Consider the following 23004-nt stretch of genomic DNA (forward strand, 5'->3'; position numbering starts at 1 on the left):
TAGTCAGATTCGCGCGCTTATTCTAGTAGATGATGGAAGTTGTAAGAGGCGATCTGATTGTTGTGGGCCTATTGTATCGGGCTTATAGGCAGTGATGTATGGCAGCTGCAGTGGCACTACACGTCCCCAGCATCATTTACTAGACATGAGGTACAGTAAAACAGTTGTCAAGGCATTGTAGGACATGTAGTTACCATGGTAACTCCTAGGACTGTCCTCCATGCTTGGTGGTGTCCCTGGGGCGGGGCTTCTCCGCCTTTTCAGTCCCCTTTCCTTCCTCAGTCTGATGCTGTACTCTGCAGAAAAACTATTGTGTAGATGAGGCCTAGTGTCTGAACATTAGCAGGATGCAACACGCCATAGTTGGTATTCACTGGCTGGGCATGGGAAAAAGGACTCCCAGCAGCACAGAGTATTTCAGGTTACAAATAGCCTAATGTGACTTCGCACGTTAATACATTTGTAGCCTTCCCCTCTCATTGTTTGTGAGGACAAGGCAGTATGTATCCATAAGAAGTATGGGGTCCCTGACTTAATGCCTATGGCCTGTAGGGTCTAAAGGTGCCCATACGCCTGCAATGGCTGTTTGCCTACAGTGGTAGCGTCTGACAGTGTAGTATGTGTAGCTGTCAATGAGGAGGGGGGAATAAGCACTGTTACAGAAACTGCCAGTAATTTGGTTGAAGGTGTATGCTTGTGTTATCTGGTATAAGGTATCAATTCTCCACTGTATAGCGATGGGCAGTCGGCCTCTGGGCCCCCCCACCTATCCATAGAAATCCATGAGGCATAGGTTGGGCATGCTCACTGCCGCACCGTTTAGACACTATATGGGATTAGTCACAACTGCCATTTGTTTTAAACAGGTGACATAGTGATTGTGGGTGGTCCTAGTGGTTAGAGCCCCACTGATCTAGCAGTTATCACCAGAATACCCCTTAGAAGAGAACCTGTCACATAGTGGTGTCACACCAAGCCACCATTATGTATTTACACAACTCCCTGTACTACACATGCGTAATAATGTATATGTATGAGATATAGTGCCCTTGACTTCACTTCAGGATAGTGGGGCTGGGAAGGCTTCATAGCTGCTGTTTTGGGACAAGAAACACCCCAGCTGTCTAAACATATGTCCCAAAACTGATCTCCATGCTTTAAAGGGGTTATCCAGTGCTACAAAAACATGGCCACTTTCTTCCACAGACAGCCCCACTCTTGTCTCCAGCTTGAGCAGGGTTTTGCTGCTCAGTTTCATTGAAGTGAATGGAGCTTAAAGTGACTGTACCACCAGGCCCAGGCAGAAGCACTGGAGGCGGGCTGACCCACCCTTAGTGGGAAGAAACTCCAGCCCCTCCATGACGTGACTCCATTAGAATCAATGGAACCCTATCATGGAGGGGCAGGGGTTTCCTCCCACTGCGGGTGGGTCGGCCTGCCTCCTGGGCCTGGTGGTACAGTCACTTTAATTACAAACTGCACCTGAACAGGAGACAAGAGTCGTGTTGTCTGAAAGAAAGCGGCCATGTTTTTGTAGCACTGGATAACCCTTTTAAGTACTGATGGTGTGGCATTACAGACTTCAGCAATTGAGGGTTCATGTCTACCAGAGCACATACATAACTGATTCATTTTATAAGTCCGGTATTTACCAAAGCTAGCTGATGACTTTTTTTTTTTTTTTTTTTTTTTTTGCAGCCTCCTGTTTGCAGTCACTTGGAGAGAGTCAGAAACAGCTTGAAAAATCTATTAAGTGTCAAACTTACTTGAGCTATGTAAGTCTGATCATTTTCTGAATTCACCCTTAGAGGACCCGGCCAATGTAAACTTTTGCGTTTTTCGTTTTTCCATCCTTGTGCTTAAAAAGCCATAGCACTTGCATTTTTTTCACCTAGAAACCCACATGAGCCCTTATTTTTTGCGCCACTAATTGTACTTTGCAATGACAGGCTGAATTTTTTCATAAAGTACACTGCGAAACCAGAAAAAAATTAAGTGTGGTGAAATTGAAAAAAAAACTGCTGGAAGAATTCCGCCTCTGACGCGTGCCTGAACACGGAACGCGACAGTAGGGTTTTTACAGCTTATCCTGCCGACCGTGAAGAATCATAATTACACTTCAAGATCTGTATCTAGCATCTGATAAGGTTCTCACTCAGGGTTGGAGGTCATTATCCACACATCCTGATTTATTGGTCCTGTTGTGAGTTCTCCCTGAAAACCTGGCAAAATATGACACTGGCCTAAGTTCAATGGAAATATTCTTCTTTAAAACAAACCCCATTGTAACTGATATTTGGAGTGACCCACATAGGTAGTTATGGTTAGGGAAAATAGTCCTCATATTTACGGTACATTAAAGTGACACTGTCAACCCCTTTTTGCATTCTGACTTCTCTACACAGGTGTAAAGGGTAAAATTAACAGTTTTCATACCTTATATTATATTATATCATATCATATGACATAGTGCTTGTTCCAGTAAAAAGTGATCTTTTATTAACTGTGGATTGGGATACCTGGGCAGGGCTTCACGGCCAAAGCGCCACTTAGCCCCGCACTCCCTGACATCATAGGCCCCCTCAGCAACCATTGGTGTGAGCTTATCTATTGGGGGGTGGGGCCTATGTGGTGATTAAATCAGAGGGGGTGGTGCTAAGTGGGGCTCTGGGTGGGGCTAAGTGGAGTTTCAACCGTGAAGCCCCGCCCACTTAGCACAATCTGCAGATCACTTTTTACTTGAACAAGCTTCTTGACGTATGAAATTAAAATAAGGTATGAAAACTGCTAAATTTACCCTTTACACCTGTGTAGAGAAGTCAGAAGGCAAAAAGGAGGTGACAGTGTCGCTTTAAATTCACAGCCACAGAGGAACTACCCAGAATTAGCTGTGGGCTAGAGATACAGACCTTTTAGTTGTCAATCTTCTCAATTGGGTTGTCAATCTTCTCAATCTCTCTTCATTATCGTATGACCAGCCTCCCCTTAGTGACATAACCAGCCAGTGGACTAGAGCATTGTTTGTCAACTCCAGTCTTCAGGGACCACCAACAGGTAATGTTTTCAGGATTTCCATAGCATTTCACAGATGATATAATTGGTCAGTGCATCGTGTTTGCCACAGATGTTGTTTGCATGTTATATCCTCCAAACATGACCTGTTGAGGAAGACTGGACTACAGGGTAAAAATGGGACTGAAATGCCAAAGTTAGAAAAGTCAGTTGTTAGGAGATTCATAGCTTGATTACAGCAACTACTCATATTTTGCACCCCCTTCCCCCAGCCTGGATATCACTTCTGTAAATCAGTAACCATTTATTCTGTTTCTTCTATCCCTTTTATTTTTATAAACTGTTTCCATTGCATTGTAACTGTATTTATCTTTTATTTATGGTTTGTAAATGGCTTAAAGATTTAAAGGGGTACTCCAGCGAAAATCTTTTTCTTTTAAATCAACTGGTTTCAGAAAGTAATATAGATTTGTAGTTTACTTCTATATAAAAATCTCAAGTCTTCCCATACTTATCAGCTGCTGTATGTCCCATAGGAAATGTTTTCTTTTCAGTCTGTTACACTCCTCTCTGCTGACATCTCTTTCCGAGACAGGAACTGTCCAGAGAAGGAGAGGTTTTCTGTGGGAATTTGCTGCTGCTCTGGACAGTTCCTGTCTTGGAAAAAGATGTCAGCAGAGATCACTGTCAGACTGATCTATGCATTGCAATGGCAGTATATGCAATCTAATGATTGCATATTTACCAGTAAAATATATATGTTTAAAAAAGGTATTTAAAAACCCTTATAACTAGGGCTGGGCGGTATACCGCAAAAATACCGATACCGTCACTGGCGTCGGTTAACCGACCTCAACTCTGCCAGGACGGTATCTGCGGTATTTCCCCCCCCACCCGGCGGCCCGCGTGCTCTGGTGCAGGGAGAGAGAGGGGTCCCGGGTGAAGAGGTGAAGGCTGGACAGCTGATGATCCGATTTACCTCCCGAGCCAGGACACATATACTGCTGCAGGGGAAGGGATGGAAGATCCTGCTGCGGGGGGCTGAAGAGGAAGACTGGAGATGTGACAGGCTGCACACAGACGGCAGGGTCCCCTCCAGTGTGTGCTCAGCACTGCTGCTGCCGGGGGCTCACTTCTAGCTTCTCTGGAAGCTGCACGGTGAGCCCTGCCCCCCCTCCCCCGCACATACAGTTGGGGTCAGGTATGGGTCGGCACCACCATGCTTCACTGGCCACCGCACTCTGTCCCGCACTGGAATTCTCGGAGCCCCGTTATGTTTTGTCAGTGCTGGAAGCGGCCGTGTGCGACGCTCAGTCCGGAACACAGATACATGTGCTACAGCACTGCGTGACAGGGGCCGAGGATTCCTGTGCGGGAGAGAGAGAGCGGTGCCCGGGGGAACATGGAGGTGCCGACCTATACCTGACCCCCTGCAGCCACTGAGTGACTGGGGATGGATGGATGGATAGATAGAAGATAGATAGATGATATGATATAGATAGATGATATAGATAGATATCATCTATCTCCTATCTATCTATCTATCTATCTATCTATCTATCTATCTATCTATCATGTATCTATCATGTATCTATCTATCTATCTATCTATCTATCATGTATCTATCTCCTATCTATCTATCTCCTATCTATCTCTCACTATCTATCTCCTATCTATCTATCTATCTATCTATCTATCTATCTATCTATCTATCTATCTGTCAATCAATCATCTATCTATCTATCTATCTATCTACTATTATCTATCGATCTATCTCCTATCTATCTATCTATCTATCTATCTATCTATCTATCTATCTATCTATCTATCTATCTATCACAATTTAGTGCATTCACAGTAATGATAATGGGAGTGCCAGCAACAGAGAATGGGTTAACATCTCCTCTTCAATATCTATCTATTATCTGTCTATCTATCTATCTATCTATCTATTATCTGTCTATCTATCTATCTCCTATATCTATCTATCTATCTGTCAATCAATTATCTATCTATCTATCTATCTATCTCCTATCTATCTCCTATCTATCTCCTATCTATCTCCTATCTATCTCCTATCTATGTATCTATATCATCTATCTATCTATCTCCTATCTATCTATCTATATCATCTATCTCCTATCTATCTCCTATCTATCTCCTATCTATCTCCTATCTATCTCCTATCTATCTCCTATCTATCTCCTATCTATCTCCTATCTATCTCCTATCTATCTCCTATCTATCTCCTATCTATCTCCTATCTATCTCCTATCTATCTCCTATCTATCTCCTATCTATCTCCTATCTATCTCCTATCTATCTCCTATCTATCTATCTATCTCCTATCTATCTCCTATCTATCTCCTATCTATCTATCTATCTATCTATCTATCTATCTATCTCCTATCTATCTATCTATCTCCTATCTATCTATATCCTATCTATCTCCTATCTATCTATCTCCTATCTATCTGTCTATACATACACGCACACACACACACACACCCACCACCCACCACACACCACACACACATATATGTGTGTGTGTGTATGTATAGACAGATAGATAGGAGATAGATAGATAGATGATATACGTAGATAGGAGATAGATAGATAGATAGGAGATAGATGATATAGATACACTCTGATGGTAATACAAACGTGAATTTATTACATATAACAATGTGCAGCAAACTTTACAAGTAATATACGATGTTTCGCCGTCTCCTACGCCATTTTCAAGTGGCACTTGAAAATGGTGTAGGAGACGCCAAAACGTTGTGTACTACTTGTGAAGTTTGCTTAGTTATATGGAATAAATCCACGTTTGTATTACCATCGGAAAATGGGGTTTTCAAAAGGGGTGTGGCTTTTAAAAGGGGCGTGTCATAATTATCGTTCAATTTATCGTTACCGCGGCTACATGTACGATAAATCGCGATATTCATTTAGGCCATTATCGCCCAGCCCTACTTATAACCCCTCCAAATAAAAGTTTAAAATGCCTCATTGCCAAATTTTAAAAATCAAAATATGTAAGATAAATAAACATATATTGTAGCGTGTGGAATTGTCTGATCTAAATATAACATTATGGTTCCAACGCCGTAAACTAAAAAAAAAAACCCACCAGGATTGCTGATTTTAAAAAAAAATTATATATTAGAATTTTTTTTTTTTAGAAAAAGCGATCAAAAATTTTCTTTGACACTAATATGATACTAATAAAAACTAGAAATCATGGTGCGAAAAAACCCAACCCGGTGGAAAAATAAGTGTTACTGCTCTAAAGGCCATTGATCCGGGCATCAATGACCTCAGTCATGAAAGGGTTAATGGGGTACTCCAATAACAAGTAAACAAATAAACCTGCTGCAAAGGCATGTAGCATTGCTTAGTTGTCTGTCCCAGTTCACAAATCTATTTGTATGGGGCAGTCTTATTTCTGTATTTTATGGTTGTACTTCCTGGTTGAGCAGTTGCTCAGTAATACAATTCCCAAAATGCAGCTGTTTAGCAGAGTCCTCTCACCCTGCCTCCTTTTTTACCAGAACTCCTGCCGATTTCCCCCCCCCCCCCCCGCAAGGTGTTTCACTGCAGACTATTGTACAGTTATTTTGCAGTACCTGCTGACCATTTGGAATTACAGCTCTCTCTCCCTAGGGCTGTGTTCACACAAGGTGTTTTTGTTGCATGTTTGCTGCAATTTTCCCACAAGCTGTGCATCTGTGGTAAAATAGTGCCATTTGCACCAAATAGTGGTAAGAATTCTTCAAAAACACATAGGGGGAGATTTATCAAACATGGTGTAAAGGGAAACTGGTCCAGTTGCCTCTAGCAACCAATCAGTTTCCACTTTTCATTCCTCAAAGACTCTTTGGAAAGTGAAAGGTGGATGGGGCTATTGCTCAGAGACCAGATTCTGAAAACCCTCCTGTGACTTTAGAGGAAGATGCATTGTCTTGGGAGAGAGGGAGGATTCGGGTAGCTGGAGACAATGGCCATTTTGTATTTTTTTTTTTTCCTTTCAGTGATAAATATTTAAATAGAATTTCCTTGTTATGGAATACCTCTTTTAAAGCTTATCTGTCAACCACAAAAACTTTGGACATTAGACATGTTCCACAGCATCCCCCCTCATGACTGCACCAAAACTGATTACCCCCCCCCCCCCCAAATCACTGTGCGGACAGGGAAAACAACGCCCTCCCAATCCACCTCTGTATTTTTTTTCTCCATACTGGGATAGGAGCAGAGATTCTGCTCTGGAAAGCAGTGCTGTTACCTATTAGTCATGTAGCTCCCCAGCACGCCATACACTGACAGACTGCGACCAGTTCCCCCCCAGCCAACACCCCTCCCCATACTGACTGACTGCGGAGGACATATGATCCCGACTCTAAAGGTAGGGGTCGGGAGGGAGGAGCATGTAGGAGAGGACTCAATTTAGCTCATTTTTTGCTTCCAGTGGGGGTGGTTCTGGAGAAAAAGCATCAAAGGGGCGCAGAACACAGAATTACCAATATGTGAAGCTATGGGTGGGATATTCTGTAATGTAAAAAAAGAGTTTGGTGGAATACCCCTTTAGATTATCTAAGATGCCAGGCCCAGGTTGCTTTGATAACTCACTCCAGACAGATTTAACTCCTTGATGACCCACCCATAAAGGGTAGAATAGAAACCTGTACCCGAAAATGCATTCCACAAAAAAAAAACCCACAGTTACACACACAGAGTAATAATAAAAATTAAGGGGGGGGGGGGGAGAATGTATCATTTGGGCAACAGTTTTGTGCTTGCTCACTTTTCACGTGCTGCAAGAAAATATACAATCCTTGCACAGAAATTTGGCATTAGACACACAGGCCTTAATAAATCTTGAACACTTTTTTTGGCTAACAGCTTGGCCACAAAGAGCTACAGTATGCCAGGGTTTGAGTGGAGTACCGCTGCGCAATTGTTTTCGCCCAAAACCCCAAAATACGTCAGTACAATGGCCCAAAAACGATGATACGCGTGCCCCTATAAGTACCAGAGTATGTCCACTTTGTGGAACGTTATGACCTTGCGATAATTAAGTAGTACTGTGTTTTTAAATATATTTTTTTTATTTCTGTAATTGTACAAACTGTCCGAATTAAGTTTTACTCTACTTTACTTTATTATTCATTACAAACCTCAGGACAGCAGGTCCTATGATTGTGCAGACTATGGAATCTCAGGTAATACAATTATAAGATTACCTATTTCAAAAACTGCAAAAAGTGAATAGGGTTTTACCTTTCCATATAAAAGGCAAACTGCATCATTGACTTATTAGGAAATACAATTACCTGCAAATCTTTATCATTTATATAAGCTAAACATATCAATGATCCTGGCTAACCTTTCATCATTGCTTTCACAGTGGAAGCATTTTCGTCTATCATATTCAGGGTGCTGTCATTTGATAAAAATGATAATCTTTCCTAAATTACTGTATGTCCTCCAAACTGTTTCAATCCTGCTAAATCCTTCTTATTATAAATTGATCTGAAAACTATTTAGGACTTATGGTATATTTGTAAAGCAAGACGGGTCAACAGGATCAGTATGTTTAGACTTCAAAGGGCCTTAATCTTCCTAACATAAATTATGTGTAAGCAGCACAACTGAGACATACAGTGGCTGGCTCCAACATATATCCCAAGTATAAAGAAGTGCAGTACCTACTGTACTGGTGGAAATCTATTCTGCATCTTGTAAATAATGAAAACCCTTATTATGGTCAACCGATCGGTTGGAAACAGATTAGAAAAATCCTTAAATTGCCTAGGCAAATTTCGTAGGATTTTGCAGCTAATCCAGAATTCTGAAGGTCTGGGGATATAATTGAATCTATTTGCTTGGTTCTTGGTTCTTTCCTATAATGCAGCATGGGACAAATTTCTAACATTATGTGACCAGCTTTTTACCTGTCTTCAAATATATATGTATGATGATCAAATATTATTGCAATTTCTTTATGAAAACAGAACTTTGTTTGAAAAACACCCTCCTGAAAGATATCAATAAGCACAGTTTAGAGAATCCTAAGGATGCATCTACACTGAGATTTATCTGACAGATTTTTGAAGCCAAAACTGGAACAGACTATAAACAAGGAACAGGTCATTAAACGGGTACTCCAGGGGGGGGGCACTTTTTGGCTGTGACCGGGGAGGAGGTGGCCGAGGGAAAAGACGTCCACTCACCTCCCCGGTTCTAGCGGCGAGTCCCGGTTCCCGGCCGCTTCCGGGTGTCTGACGCGGGCCCGAGACGGATTTTGCCTCCTTCACTGAGTGGCTGAGCGGACCTGAGACGTCACGTCTCGGGCCTGCGTCAGACACCCAGAAGCGGCCGGGAACTGGGCACCGGAGCGCCGCGATGTGGGACCCGCCGCTGGAACTGGTGAGGTGAGTAGATGTCTTTTCCCTCGGCCACCTCCTCCCCGGTACCAGCAAAAAAGTGCCCCCTCTTTTCAAATCCATTCCTGGCTTTGGCTTCAAAAATTTGTCAGATAAATCTGTGTGTTTTAAAGGCACCTTTTAGACCATGCACAGATTGGTCACAAACCCAGTCGGGCCCTGCAAGATCGTTGGGGCAGATACTTATTCTGGATATTAAAACTAAACTAGATTTGCATTTCCAGGGAAATACATAGTGCTTGAAAAGAGCGCCCCTTTAACTGTGACTTCCCTTTAAGAGAAACTTTAACCTTTGATACCCTCCCCTTAAGAGCGACTAGGGTACCGTCCCTTTACGAGCAATTTTAATAGGGGGTTGGAGGTGATAATCATCAATCTGACAACCATTTGGCTGACAATTAATCTGCCTTTCCTTGTATCTCATAGTTGTGAGGCACACGCAAGCAGAGAAAAACTATAATGGACAAATCTGCACTTTTTGTTTTTTGGACTTCTGGCTTTAGCTAAAAATAATGGCCAAATGTGTGAACCCAGCCTAAGGGGACAAAGATCTCCCAAAGGTGGATTACACTGAAAACTGTAAAAGGCACTGGCCAATTTGCCATTCAGTCAAAACCTCCCCATGTCCCATGAAGACCGATGGCATCCACTTGTTAAGGATGGAGTTGCACATAAAGCAGTAAAGGCAAGGGTTCCTTATGACTGTGAAGGGATAAAATCCATAATACATTAGATTCTATCTGTTTGGCTTATTCCTGCTTCAGTATACAATAAAGGCATCTTCTCCTCTCTGAACCTTTCATGCTGGAGTTACTGGTGTGTCAATTACTCAGAGTACAGATGCAGATGGTGTAGCGCTATCTCCTTATTATCATTACCCCTAAAGCTAAATGAGGTCAGTTTGCAGCACAGGAATCAATAGATATCAGTGGCTGACACGTTGGTATAGTATTTAGCTGGAGGCATAAAGCAAATCCCATGCAGCCAGTTAATCTAAGAGGTGGGAATTAGGAGACAGCCAATGCCGATTTCACCACTTTATTTTGTCTTTATAGGAGTAATAAAACAAACTTCCAGAATGCAGCTAAAGCTTCTAGCATCTAGTGACTCTCACATCTGTCAGGCATTATTTTGCATAAATGGTATTATGAGGCTATGTTTTTGCTGTGGCTGTCTGGCGCAGTTTATTCACAGCAGCCAATTCAACAATGTAGTGAATTTGCAGGTTTTTAACAAATTTTCGTGTTGACTTGCAGCATTGGAAACTGTAGGTAAATCCTTGCCATCTTGCTGCTGCTACTACTACTATTGCTTTTGAGCTATGTATATATTAAAGAGGTGCGGGACTGTAGCAGCTAGAAAATCTGTATAAAATTGTCTATTTTTATGTGAATTCCCAGCCTGGTTTGTGGACCTTTCCTTGGGTTATTTCTAATTGCAACCAGCAGAATAGTGAATGCAGCTCAGGACTATAATACAGACCATAACTCTGTATCAGGAATGCATTGTATTTCCAAAGTTAATCTGCTATTTTCTATGTAAATAAACTAAATAATCCTGAGTGGTGAACACCCGTTTTCTATAGAGATAAAGTGATTTGTCCATAAATAGCTCCATATTTTTACCATTCAATACACTCCCATAAATGAGGGCTAACTCCTTTTTATAGCTGTCCTTACAGAAGTTAATCATGCAATCATGTTGATTAGACACCCATGAGCATCCCCCGTGATGCCGTTTTATGGCAGTAGTCACATCAATTTGGGCTGTAATAACTGCGACTTAACAAGGGCCTGCAAAGGGAGGTCCCTGGAAGGCTGTGCAGCCACTGTAAATCATGCCACCTTCTGTCTGCTATTGTAGTCTTCCTGGCTTTCTTAAATTGTATCGGCTTGGAACAAGATTGATGACCTCGGCGGAACGCTCACACAGAGATTTATAGCAGATGAAATAGAGGCCAGTGCAAGAAGTACATCAGAGCCCATGTGAACAACCCTGTCCAGTAAAATGGCGAAAATCAATCATTTTCCCTGTCATGGAAGCAGCACACATCCATATATATCTGTGGTACAGCAATATGAACACAGGGCACTGAGCCTGAGATGAGAATAGAGGACCTCTGAAATCAGCTGTCTTTAGGTGCTCCAGGTCTTGGTTTGATAAATCATAATGGAAATAATTATCTTGAGCATCATGTACTAAGGACAGGGAAGCCTTGTGGACTAAAGACATTGCAATGCCATAATACATTATTAGATTGAACTGCTCCTGAAACAAAAAAAATTGAATTTCTTTGCTTTTTGACTGCTATTATGGTGGGGTACTACACCTCCCTTTCCTAACAGCCGCATGAAAGCAGGATATTGATTCATCACTGCATTGCTGAACAGATTTAACATTTAGAATTGTGTATTCTTCAGTATCATCTAGACTGGTCATTACCCATTTGTGTCAGGAGAATTTAAAAAAAGAAAAAAAAATAGGATTGTTGCTGGGAAGGCTTGGTGGTAGCTAGGGATATCTTTTTATCTGCATGCCACTCATACAGCTGTGGGCTTTGAGCTCTGCTCCGCGCCCTGCTACTTCTCCCCAGGTGCTGGAAAAAGATGGATCCAGTCCTGGGATACTTCTCCCAGTTTCCCAGGACTGGATCCATCTATTTCCAGCACTTGCAGAGGAGCAGCAAGGAGCGGAGCCGCCCCTAATTCCAGAGCTTTGTACATATAAGTAGTTAACAAACAAATGACATAAAGTAAATAACTGCACAGGGTCCTCTCTCCCTATGTATCAATCTTATATTACTCTACAATATTGCAGTACCATACAAAATTATATACTTAGCTTACCTATCTTGTTCAGATTCCTTTATAATAAAATTATTTACCTTGCGCCTAAGTTGTGTTAATCGTGCCATTGTTTTTGTGCGCATAGTTTTACACATTTATTAACCAAATACTACAAAAAGAATGAAATATTTTTTTTTTTCTTAGCATAGCAAGAGTTGTTTGGAAAACAGACTACAGTTTCCATTATGCATCGCCACCATCTGCTCCTAGTGGTTCTTTTTTTCCCTCTCTTCCCTGGCTGTTCATTTTCCAGCCTTATATTGTGCTCCTTTTACTGCTGAGCCTCTCAAATTGGTTCCTTTTTCCTTTGCTTTGCTGTTTAAAATTTATAAAGCTTGAGAAGTCTGGCCAGACTTTTTTTTTTTTTTTGGCAAGTGCTGGAGTGGAGGATAGAAGAAATAAAGTACTGTTACTTTACTGCCGGTCACTTCCCCCGCCACTTCCTGTTCTGAGCGGTGACCCGGGTTGTGATGTTTGAGATCCGCTTAGCCAGTCCGGCTGTAGTGGGGTCCAATCTCGGCTAGTGATTGGCTTCAGAGACTAGCACAGAAGTGTGAGCGGTGGCTGCGGGCAGAAGCCAGAGGACAAGAGAAGCTTGGAAAGTTAAAGTATAAAGTTTATTACTTTACAGTTAAGGCAAGGGCTGCACAATTATTGAGCCTTGTATCTAGCAGATATAATATGTAGCCCATCTCTTGCAGTGAAATGGAGATGTAGTGAGCTAGGGATAGAAACACACTTTTCCAGGCTTAAAATCATTGGAGGTTTGAATACTCAGGCCCCCGACCTATGCCTTTTCTGTAAAGGGGCAATCTGTTCACTGTTTTATTTTTAATTGTGGCTTACAGTAGCTTGACACAACCAACTTAGCTAAATTTAATGTTATGTGTCACCATAATAAATCTAACTAAAACCATAGACATATAAAGCAACACAAATTGGGAGAGCTTTGAAAAATGTATCCAGTATCAAATTGCACAGCAAAACAAAATAAGGGAAATATCACTTATTGACAGGGCAGATATGCCATTGGAGAGTCTGGGATAGCCGGGGATGATCTGTGTTGGTACTGTATTGTTTGTCACCCAGCTAAAAAAACATTTTTAATTACAAGTGATAGGTCAAGAACATTTTTTTCTGTTCTTATTCAAGCTTTAAAGTGATACTGTCACATCCGTTCTATATAAGGACCTCTCTACGCAGCTATAAAGCCTAAATTCTGTAGTTTTCATACTTTACTTTATAATACATTTTTTGGTCCTTGGTCCAGTGAAAAATGCCTTTTTATCGTTGGATTATGCCATCTGGGCGGGGCTTTACGGGCGCAGCACCCCTTGGCCCCGCCCACACTAACACCATAGGCCCCGGTCCTTTGTATTGTCATCTAGGCATCGCCCCCTTGGCAGCCACAGGAATAGGCTGAGCTAGAAGAATAGGATCACCCACAAATTTGACATCTCCTTGGCATGCTTACCAGTGTTGTGTTTTTTTTTTTTTTTTGTTACCAGGCTTTTCTCTGTTGGGAACTCCACATTCTGCTCCATCTTCTTATATATGCCCCTATTACCCCAGTTCATTAATTGAGACTTATGGTTAATGCCATAGTTATAAAATGCCTGCAATTTATTCACTTTTAATAATAATTATCCTCAAAGAATATTATGTGCCGTTGTCTGGATTAAATAAATGGGAATTTAATTGTGCATCATAGGACTGGAAACACAGCCAATGCTGCAATTTAAACTTTCAGTTTATTTATAGTCAAGGGTGTTCATGTGGACCATCTGGCTGCCAAATTACAATGCATGTCCTCTATTAATAGTTTATGTACAGTATTCAGGCAGAGGCAAGGTTAATAGAAGATGGATGGGTTAAACTGATTGGAGGCCACCACCTATAGAGGGTGCTGTTGTACTGTGCATCTTAGTACTGTCACTAGCCTGCTGAAGAGAATTTAATAGGGAAGGCTTTGGCCATTGATGGGGATTGGGGACCTTTGAATCCCACCTGTCAGCTTTGTTCATTTGCAGAAACCCAAAGCTATGTGTGATAGACTAGTTTGTGCTGTTAGGAATATCTACATTTTTAGACTGATTGCTTGTTACTCTGGGATTTCACCTGTCTCGTTAAAGCAGAGGGAGAAATTAATAAATGTGAAAAGCTGGTGTTTGACATTAAAGAAGCCTTTTCATAGACTTTACTACTAAAGCTATAGAGCAAAGGCTTGGTATATTGGGGAAAGTATATAAGAATGCAAGACATCTAGTAAGACCAATAGCTGTAAGGTTTTATAAATTTTTTTTTTTTTATAGTATGTACATTAAAACTTTTTTGCACAAAAGGATAAGATGAAGTGCGGCAGCTCACCAAAATCAGTTAAAAGATGCTTTATTTGGACATAGAAGACATCAATAGCAGGTACTATCCACAAATAAACAGAGCGACGGCCGTTTCACGTATAAAATGCTTCTCTGCTCTGAGAAGAAGCGTTTTATACGGCAAAAGATGGCACTGTTAACCTCTTAAGGACCCATGACGTACCGGTACGTCATGGATCACTGTCAGTTAAGGACCCATGACGTACCGGTACGCGGGTCCTTTAAGATGGCACCGCGGACCGGCCGCATGCGATCGGGAGAGATGGCCTGCTGAAATACACTGCAGGCCATCTCTCCCTGTCGGCATGGGGGGTTGTCAACCCCCCCCCCCCCCCCCCCATGCCGACGATCGCTGCTATTGGCTGATCAGTTCAGATCAGCCAATAGCGGCGATCGGAACCTTTCCGGGCCATCGATGACCCGGAAAAAGATGGCGGTCGGTGCTATCCGAGGATGGCACCGACCGCCATTACTGTAAAAAGTAATGGTGGTCACGGTGCCACCGGCCCGATCGCCGTGAAGGCCGGCCGGTATCGGCCGGTCGTTCACAGCGATCAAAGTCCCTAAAAGTAATAAATACCTGCTCCGGACACCTCAGCTAGGTAGCTGAGGGGTCCAGAGCAGGTATTTGTACATTACTCACCTGTCCCGGGGTCCTGATCGGCGTCTTCCGGGTTCGCGGCGCCCTCGTCTTCTGTTCGGGTCTTCAGCTTCTTCTGTGCGGTCCCCTTCGGCTTTTTTCGGCTCCAGCGTCGTCTTTTTCCGGATTTTGACACGGACGGAGACGCCCGCCCGCATCAGTCTGCCGGTGGGTGCCAGCTGCGGAATGCACAAAGGGTTATCCTTCGCCATTCCGCAGTGTGCACGTACCCTTAGAGTGTATGAAGGAAGGGACACCCGAATCCTGCCCCCCCCCCTTCTCAGAGTTAGTGGGGAGATCGTTCGGAAACTGATCTTCCCACTGCTGGATAAGGGTTACCACCCGGACGGGGATAACTTTTATACCAGCACCCCCTCTTCCGGTCCCTCGCTGCCTGAGCTACTGTAGCTTGCGGCACGATCCTAAAATATTTTAGAAGCAGTAGTAGAGCCCTAATATTTAGCAGCCATGAAGCGGACCCAGCGCTTCTGGATATGAAGGACCCTGTATCGCACCAGGGCAACATTTTCCAGGTGACGTCCCCCACACTGGAAAACAGGAGAACCCAGAAGAAGTGCAGAGTGTGGCGTAACAGGGGGATTAGGAAGGACACCATTTTCCAGTGTGACACCTGTCCTGATCCCCCTGGCCTCTGCATACTGGATCACTTCAAGGCGTACCACACGTCATCGGAGTTCTACATTTTCTAAATTCCGTCTCTTATTTCTATTTCAGGGGTCACGTTGATCCAGGGATTATTCTGATCGCCATTATGGAGTCGGGAAGGAATTTTTTCCCACTGATGAGGCTACTGTCTTCTGCCTTACGAGGGTTTTTTGCCTTTCTCTGGATCAACACAGGTTGAGTTTGATGGACACCTGTCATTTTCAGCCTTATAAACTAATAATTGGCTTAATACCCCCAAATAAATTAGAATTGTCCCTTTTTCCCCAGCTAAATAGGTATGGCCGCCATTCCCATTAGAGGATGCCATAATGCAATTACAAAGCCTCTGTGCGGCCAGGACAGTAGGACCCCCCCCAAGTGACCCCATTCTGGAAACTACACCCCATAAGGAATCTAACAAGGGGGGCAGCGGGGATATGGCCCCCTGGTGACGGCCACATTTGGGACGTGAAAATGAAAAAAATGGTATTTATTTTCACGGCACATGTTCTACATATGTGCCTGTTACCAGTGGGGTCCATATGCTCACTGCACCCCTTGTTAGATTCCTTATGGGGTGTAATTTCCAGAATGGGGTCACTTGTGGGGGGTTTCTACTGTCCTGGCAGCACAGGAGCTTTGTAATTGCAACATGGCCTCCATCCTCCATTCCAGCCTCTAAATGGCACTCTGTCCCTTTGGTGGCTTGCCCTGTGCCCATATGGCACATTATGTCCACATGTGGGGTATTTTCGTACTCAGGGGAAATTACCCTATACGTTTTGCGTTTATTTTCTTTTTTAACCCCTTGTGGAAATGGAAAAAAATCAAGGCTAGACCAACATTTAGTGTAATTTATTTTTTATTTTTACTCTAACATTGATCTTGTCATGATTTTTTCATTTTCACAAGGGGCTAAAAGATAAAAAAAAAACACAATGTGTAGAGCAATTTCCCCTAAGTACGAAAATACCCCACATGTGGACATAAAGCGCCATGCGGTCGCAGGGTAAGCCTCCAAAGGGAAGGAGCGCCATTTGGTTTTTTGAGGCGTGATTTGGCTGGAATGGATTTCGAGGGGCCGTGTTGCATTTAAAAGGCCCCTCTGTTGCAAAGACAGTTGAAACCCCCCACAAGTGACCCCATTATGGAAACTACACCCCTCAAGGAATGTAACAAGGGGTGCAGTAAGCATATGGACCCCACTGGTGACTGGCACAAATGTGGAACAATGTGGCGTGAAAATGAAATATTACATTTTTTACACTATAATGTTGGTCTAGCCTTGAATTTATCATTTTCACAAGGAGTTAAAAGAGGAAAAAAACCACAATGTGTAGAGCAATTTCCCCCGAGTCCGTAAATACCCCACATGTGGACATAAAGTGCCATGTGGGCACAGGGCAAGCCTCCAAAGGGAAGGAGCGCCATTTGGATTTTGGAGATTGGATTTGTCTAGAATGGATGATGAACGCCATGTCGCATTTACAGATCCCTCGTGCTGCCAAGAGAGTGGAAACCCCCCACAAGTGACCCCATTCTGGAAACTACACCCCTCAAGGAATCTAACAAGGGGTACAATGAGGATATGGACCCCTTGATGACGGACACATTTGTGCCGTGAAAGTGAAAAAATTAAAAATCCATATTTTACTGCACCCCTTGTTAGATTCCTTAAGGGGTGTAGTTTCCAGAATAGGGTCACTTGTGGGGTGTTTCCAGTGTTTTGGCAGCACGAGGGCTCTGTAAATGCGACATGGCCCTTGAAATCCATTCCAGTGAAATCCAGCTTCCAAAAGCCAATTGGCGCTCCTTCCCTTTGGAGGCTCGTGCTGCGCCCGCTTGGCACTTTATGTCCACATGTGGGGTATTTCCGTACTCGGGAGAAACTGCGCTACATGTTTTGTGTTTTTTTTTTTCCCTTTTATCCCTTTGTGAAAATGAAAAATTGAAGGCTAGAACAACGTTTTAGTGTAAAAAATACTTTTGTCTTTTTTCACGCCATATTGTTCGGAAAATCTGTGAAGCACCTGTGGGGTCCAGATGCTCACCGCACCCCTTGTTACATTCCTTGAGGGGTGTAGTTTTCTAAATGGTGTCCCTTTTAGGGGTGTTTTTTAGGTTTTGGCACCCCAGAGCCTCTGCCAACCTGAAGTGGTACAGTCAGAAATGACAAATATAACGGAGCCATTGAAATTCACTAGGCGCTCCTTTATATCTGAGGCTTGTGGTTGCGTCAAATAGCGCAATAGGGCCACATATGGGGTATTTCTATAAACTGCAGAAACGGGGCAATAATTATTGGGGTGCATTTCTCTAGTAATAGGTTTATAATTATGAAAAATATTGGATTACAATAAAATCTCTGCACAGAAAATTTTAATTTTCAAATTTCTTACACACTTAGCTTTTATTTCTGTGACTCCCCTAAAGGGTTAAAACACTTTCTGGATGTGCTTTTGCAGAGTTTGGGGGGTGCAGTTTCTGAAATGGGATGCTTTGTGGGGCTTTCTAACATACAGTCCCCTCAAATACACTTTAAACCTGAACAGGTCCCTAAAAATATCTGATTTTGAAATTTTACAGAAAATTTGGAAATTTGCTGCTAATGTTTTAAGCTTTCTATTGTCTAAAAAAATTAAAGATAGTTTAATAAATGCTGCCAACATAAAGTAGACATGTTTGTAATGCTATTTAATATATAATTTATGTGGTATAACCATTTTCTGTATAAGCAGAAAAGTTTTAAAGTTGGAAAAATGTTTTTTTCACAATTTTTCACGCTATTTTTTGTTTTTTTTTCATAAAGATTCGTTATAAGTATCGACTCTAATTTACCAGAAACGTGAAGTACAATATGTCACGAGAAAACAATCTCAGAATCAGCCGGATAGGTAAAAGCATCCCAAAGTTATTAATGAATAAAGTGACACAGGTCATATTCATAAAATTTGCTCTGGTCCTTAAGGGGTTAAAGAGTCACTGTCGTGAATTTTTTTTTTTTTTTTTTTTTAGTACAGGTGATTTTAACCCCTTTGTGCTGCAGCTAGTTTGGGCCTTAATGACCAGGCTAATTTTTCAAAATCTGACCTGTCTCACTTTATGCTCTCATAGCTCAGTGATGCTTTAACGTATGCTAGCGATTCTGAGATTGTTTTTTCGTGACATATGGCACTTTATGTTAGTGGCAAAATTTGGTCACTACTTTGTGTGTTTTTTGTGAAAAACATCAAAATATCATGAAAAATTTAAAAAATTTGCATTTTATGAACTTTGAAATTCTCTGCTTCTAAAAAAAGAACGTCGTAGCACATAAATTAGTTACTAAGTCACATTACCAATATGTCTTCTTTATTCTGGCATAATTTGGTAAACATATTTTACTTTTTTAGGGTGTTATGGGGCTTAGAAATTTATCAGCAAATTATCACATTTTCGTGAAACTGATTTTTTTAGGGACCAGTTCTTTTTTTAAATGGATTTAGAAGTCTGGTATCCTGAAAACCCCCATAAGTGACCCCATTTTGGAAACTACACACCTTAAAGAATTAATCTAGGGGTATAATGAGCATTTTAACCCTACAGGGGCTGGAGGAAAGTATTCACAATTAGGCAGTAAAAAAATTGAAAATTTAAATTTTCCAATAATATATACGTTTAGATTAAAGTTTCTCATTTTCAAAAGGAATATGAGACAAAAAGCACCCCAAAATTTGTAATGCAGGTTCTCTTGAGTACAACGGTACCCCATATGTGGGCGTAAACCACTGTATGGGCACACAGCAGGGCTCAGAAGGAAGGGAGCGCCAATTAGCTTTTCCAATGCAGATTTTGCTGAAGAAGTTTCTGAGCGCCAGGTGCGTTTGCAGAGCCCCTGTAGTGTCAGCAGAGAGAAAACCCCCCATAAGTCACCCCATTTTGGAAAGTACACCCCTCAAAGAATTCATCTTGGTGTGTGGTGACCATTTTGACCCCACAGGTATTACAGGAAAGTATTCAAAAGAAGACAGTAAAAATGAAAAACTTGAATTCTTCCAATAATATGTTCGTTTAGTTTGAAATTTCTCAATTTCACGAGGAACAAGAGGAAAAAAGTACCCCAAAATTTGTAACGCAGGTTCTCCTGAGTACAATGGTACCCCATATGTGGGCATAAACCACTGCATGGGCACACAGGAGGGCTCAGAAGGGAAGGAGCGCCAATTAGCTTTTTCAATGCAGATTTTGCTGCAGAAGTTTCCGAGCGCCAGGTGCGTTTGCAGAGCCCCTGTAGTGTCTGCAGAATAGAACCCCCCCAAAAGTCACTCCATTTTGGAAAGTGCACCCCTCAAAGTATTCATCTTGGTGTGTGGTGACCATTTTGACCCCACAGGTATTAGAGGAAAGTATTCAAAAGTAGACAGTAAAAATGAAAAACTCAAATTTTTCCAATATTATGTTCTTTTAGTTTGAAATTTCTCAATTTCACGAGGAACAAGAGGAAAAAAGTACCACAAAATTTGTAACGCAGGTTCTCCTGAGTACAATGGTACCCCATATGTGGGCGTAAACCACTGCATGGGCACACAGGAGGGCTCAAAATGGAAGGAGCGCCAATTAGCTTTTTCAATGCAGATTTTGCTGAAGAAGTTTCTGAGCGCCAGGTGCGTTTGCAGCGCCCCTGTAGTGCTAGCGGAGTAAAATCTCGCCATAAGTCACTCCATTTTGGAAAGTGCACCCCTCATAGAATTTATTTTGGGGTGTGGTGAGCATTTTGACCCCACAGGTATTTGAGGAAAGTATTCAAAAGTAGACAGTAAAAATGAAAAACTCGAATTTTTCCAATAATATGTTCCTTTAGTTTGAAATTTCTCAATTTCACGAGGAACAGGAGAGAAATGTCACCCCAATATATGTAACACAGGTTCTCCTGAGTAGAACGGTACCCCATATGTGGGCATAAACCACTGCATGGGCACACAGCCGGGCTCAGAAGGGAAGGAGCGCCAATTAGCATTTTCAGTGCAGATTTTTCTGAAGAAGTTTCTGAGCGCCAGGTGCGTTTGCTGAGCCCCTGTAGTGTCAGCAGAATAGATTCCCCCCAAAAGTCACCACATCTTGGAAAGAGCACCCCTCAAAGAATTCATCTTGGGGTGTGGTGACCATTTTTACCCCACAGGTATTAGAGGAAAGTATTCAAAATTGGCCAGTAAAAATGAAAAACTCGAATTTTTCCAATAATATGTTGGTTTAGTTTGAAATTTCTCAATTTGACGAGGAACAGGAGAGAAAACGTACCCCAAAATCTGTAACGCAGGTTCTCCTGAGTACAACGGTACCCCATATGTGGGCATAAACCACTGTATGGGCACACAGCAGGGCTCAGAAGGGAAGGAGCGCCGATTTACAGGAGCAAAACCGCAGCTAGTAATGGTTATTAGAATAGCGCAGTTACTAAAATAAGATAAAAAAAATTAGATTACAGGTAATGTGGGGTGGTTACAAGCAACCAGGGGTGGTTATGGGCAACCTGAGGTGGTTACAGGTAATCTGGGGTGGTTACGGACAACATGGGGTGGTCACGGGCAACCTGCTGTGATTACGGCAACCTGGGGTGGTTACAGGCAACGTGGGGTGGTTACAGGCAACGCGGGGTGGTTACGGGCAATGTGTGGTGGTTATGGGCAACGTGTGGTGGTCACGGGCAACCTGCTGTGGTTACGGCAACGTGGGGTGGTTACAGGCAACGTGGGGTGGTTACAGGCAACGTGGGCTGGTTACAGGCAACATGGGGTGGTTACAGGCAACGTGGGCTGGTAACGGGCAACGTGGGCTGGTTACGGGCAACCTGCTGTGCTTACAGACAATCTGGGATGGTTACGGGAAACGTGGGGTGGTTACGGGCAACCTGCAGTGCTTACAGACAATCTGGGGTGGATACGGGCAACGTGGGGTGGTTACGGGCAACCTGCAATGCTTACAGACAATCTGGGGTGGTTACAGGCAACGTTGGCTGGTTACGGGCAACCTGCAGTGCTTACAGACAATCTGAGGTGGATACGGGCAACGTGGGGTGGTTACGCGCAACCTGCAGTGCTTACTGACAATCTGGGGTGGTTACGGGCAACGTGGGGTGGTTACGGGCAATGTGGGGTGGTTACGGATAAACTGAAGTTCTTATAGGCAATCTGGGGTGGGTACCTGTAATCTGACATGGGCACCGCAATCTGGAGGGGGTCATTGGCAATTTGGGGTGGTCAGAGGCAAGGTGCGGTGGTCAGAGGCGACGTGCGGTGGTCAGAGGCGACGTGCGGTGGTCAGAGGCATTGTGGCGTGGTCAGAGGCATTGTGGCGTGGTCAGAGGCATCGTGGCGTGGTCAGAGGCATTGTGGCGTGGTCAGAGGCAACGCGCAGTGGTTATGTGCAATCTGGGGGGGTTACATGTAATCTGGCATGATTACGGGGAACCTGGGGGGGTTATGTGCAACCTGGAAGGGTTACAGACAATCTGGGATTGTTACTGATAAACTGAAGTGCTTATAGGTAATCTGGGGTGGGTACATGTAATTTGGGGTGGTTACGGGCAATCTGGAGGGGGTCACTGGCAATTTGCGGTGGTTACGGGCAACGTGCGGTGGTTACGGGCAACGTGCGGTGGTTACGGGCAACGTGCGGTGGTTACGGACAACGTGCGGTGGTTACGGGCAACGTGCGGTGGTTACGGACATTGTGCGGTGGTTACGGGCAACGTGCGGTGGTTACGGGTAATCTGGGGAGGGGTTAGGGGTAATTTGGGAGTAAACTGCAATTATTACTATAATAAAAAGTGTGTGTTTTATTTTTTTGTATGTTTGTCACTTTTTGTACTTTACATATTCATTTTCACTGTATTACTATGATTACTGTGATATTTTCTATCTCAGTAATCATAGTTCAGTGACAGAGACCAAATTGGTCTCTGTCACTTTAAATTTTCAGAGTTGGCTGGTTGTGAAGCGCATGCGCACTTCATAACCAGCCAGGACGTCGAGGAG

General features: G+C 42.9%; 1 long non-coding RNA gene across 2 annotated transcripts in view; it reads left to right on the forward strand.

The window, feature by feature from the left end:
• Positions 1–52: 52 nt before the first annotated feature.
• LOC138789753 (uncharacterized) overlaps positions 53–23004 on the forward strand; it is a 30950-nt gene continuing 7998 nt past the window's right edge. Inside the window, exons 1-2 of one of the 2 annotated variants that reach the window (XR_011362785.1) lie at positions 53–150; positions 1699–1775. This is a non-coding gene — a long non-coding RNA (uncharacterized lncRNA). Of the gene's footprint in view, positions 151–308; positions 422–1698; positions 1776–23004 lie in introns of those variants that run through there. The other variant, XR_011362786.1, reaches the window with a different exon arrangement.

The sequence above is a fragment of the Dendropsophus ebraccatus genome, chromosome 4 (assembly GCF_027789765.1).
Source record: "Dendropsophus ebraccatus isolate aDenEbr1 chromosome 4, aDenEbr1.pat, whole genome shotgun sequence".
Taxonomy (NCBI): Eukaryota; Metazoa; Chordata; class Amphibia; order Anura; family Hylidae; genus Dendropsophus; species Dendropsophus ebraccatus.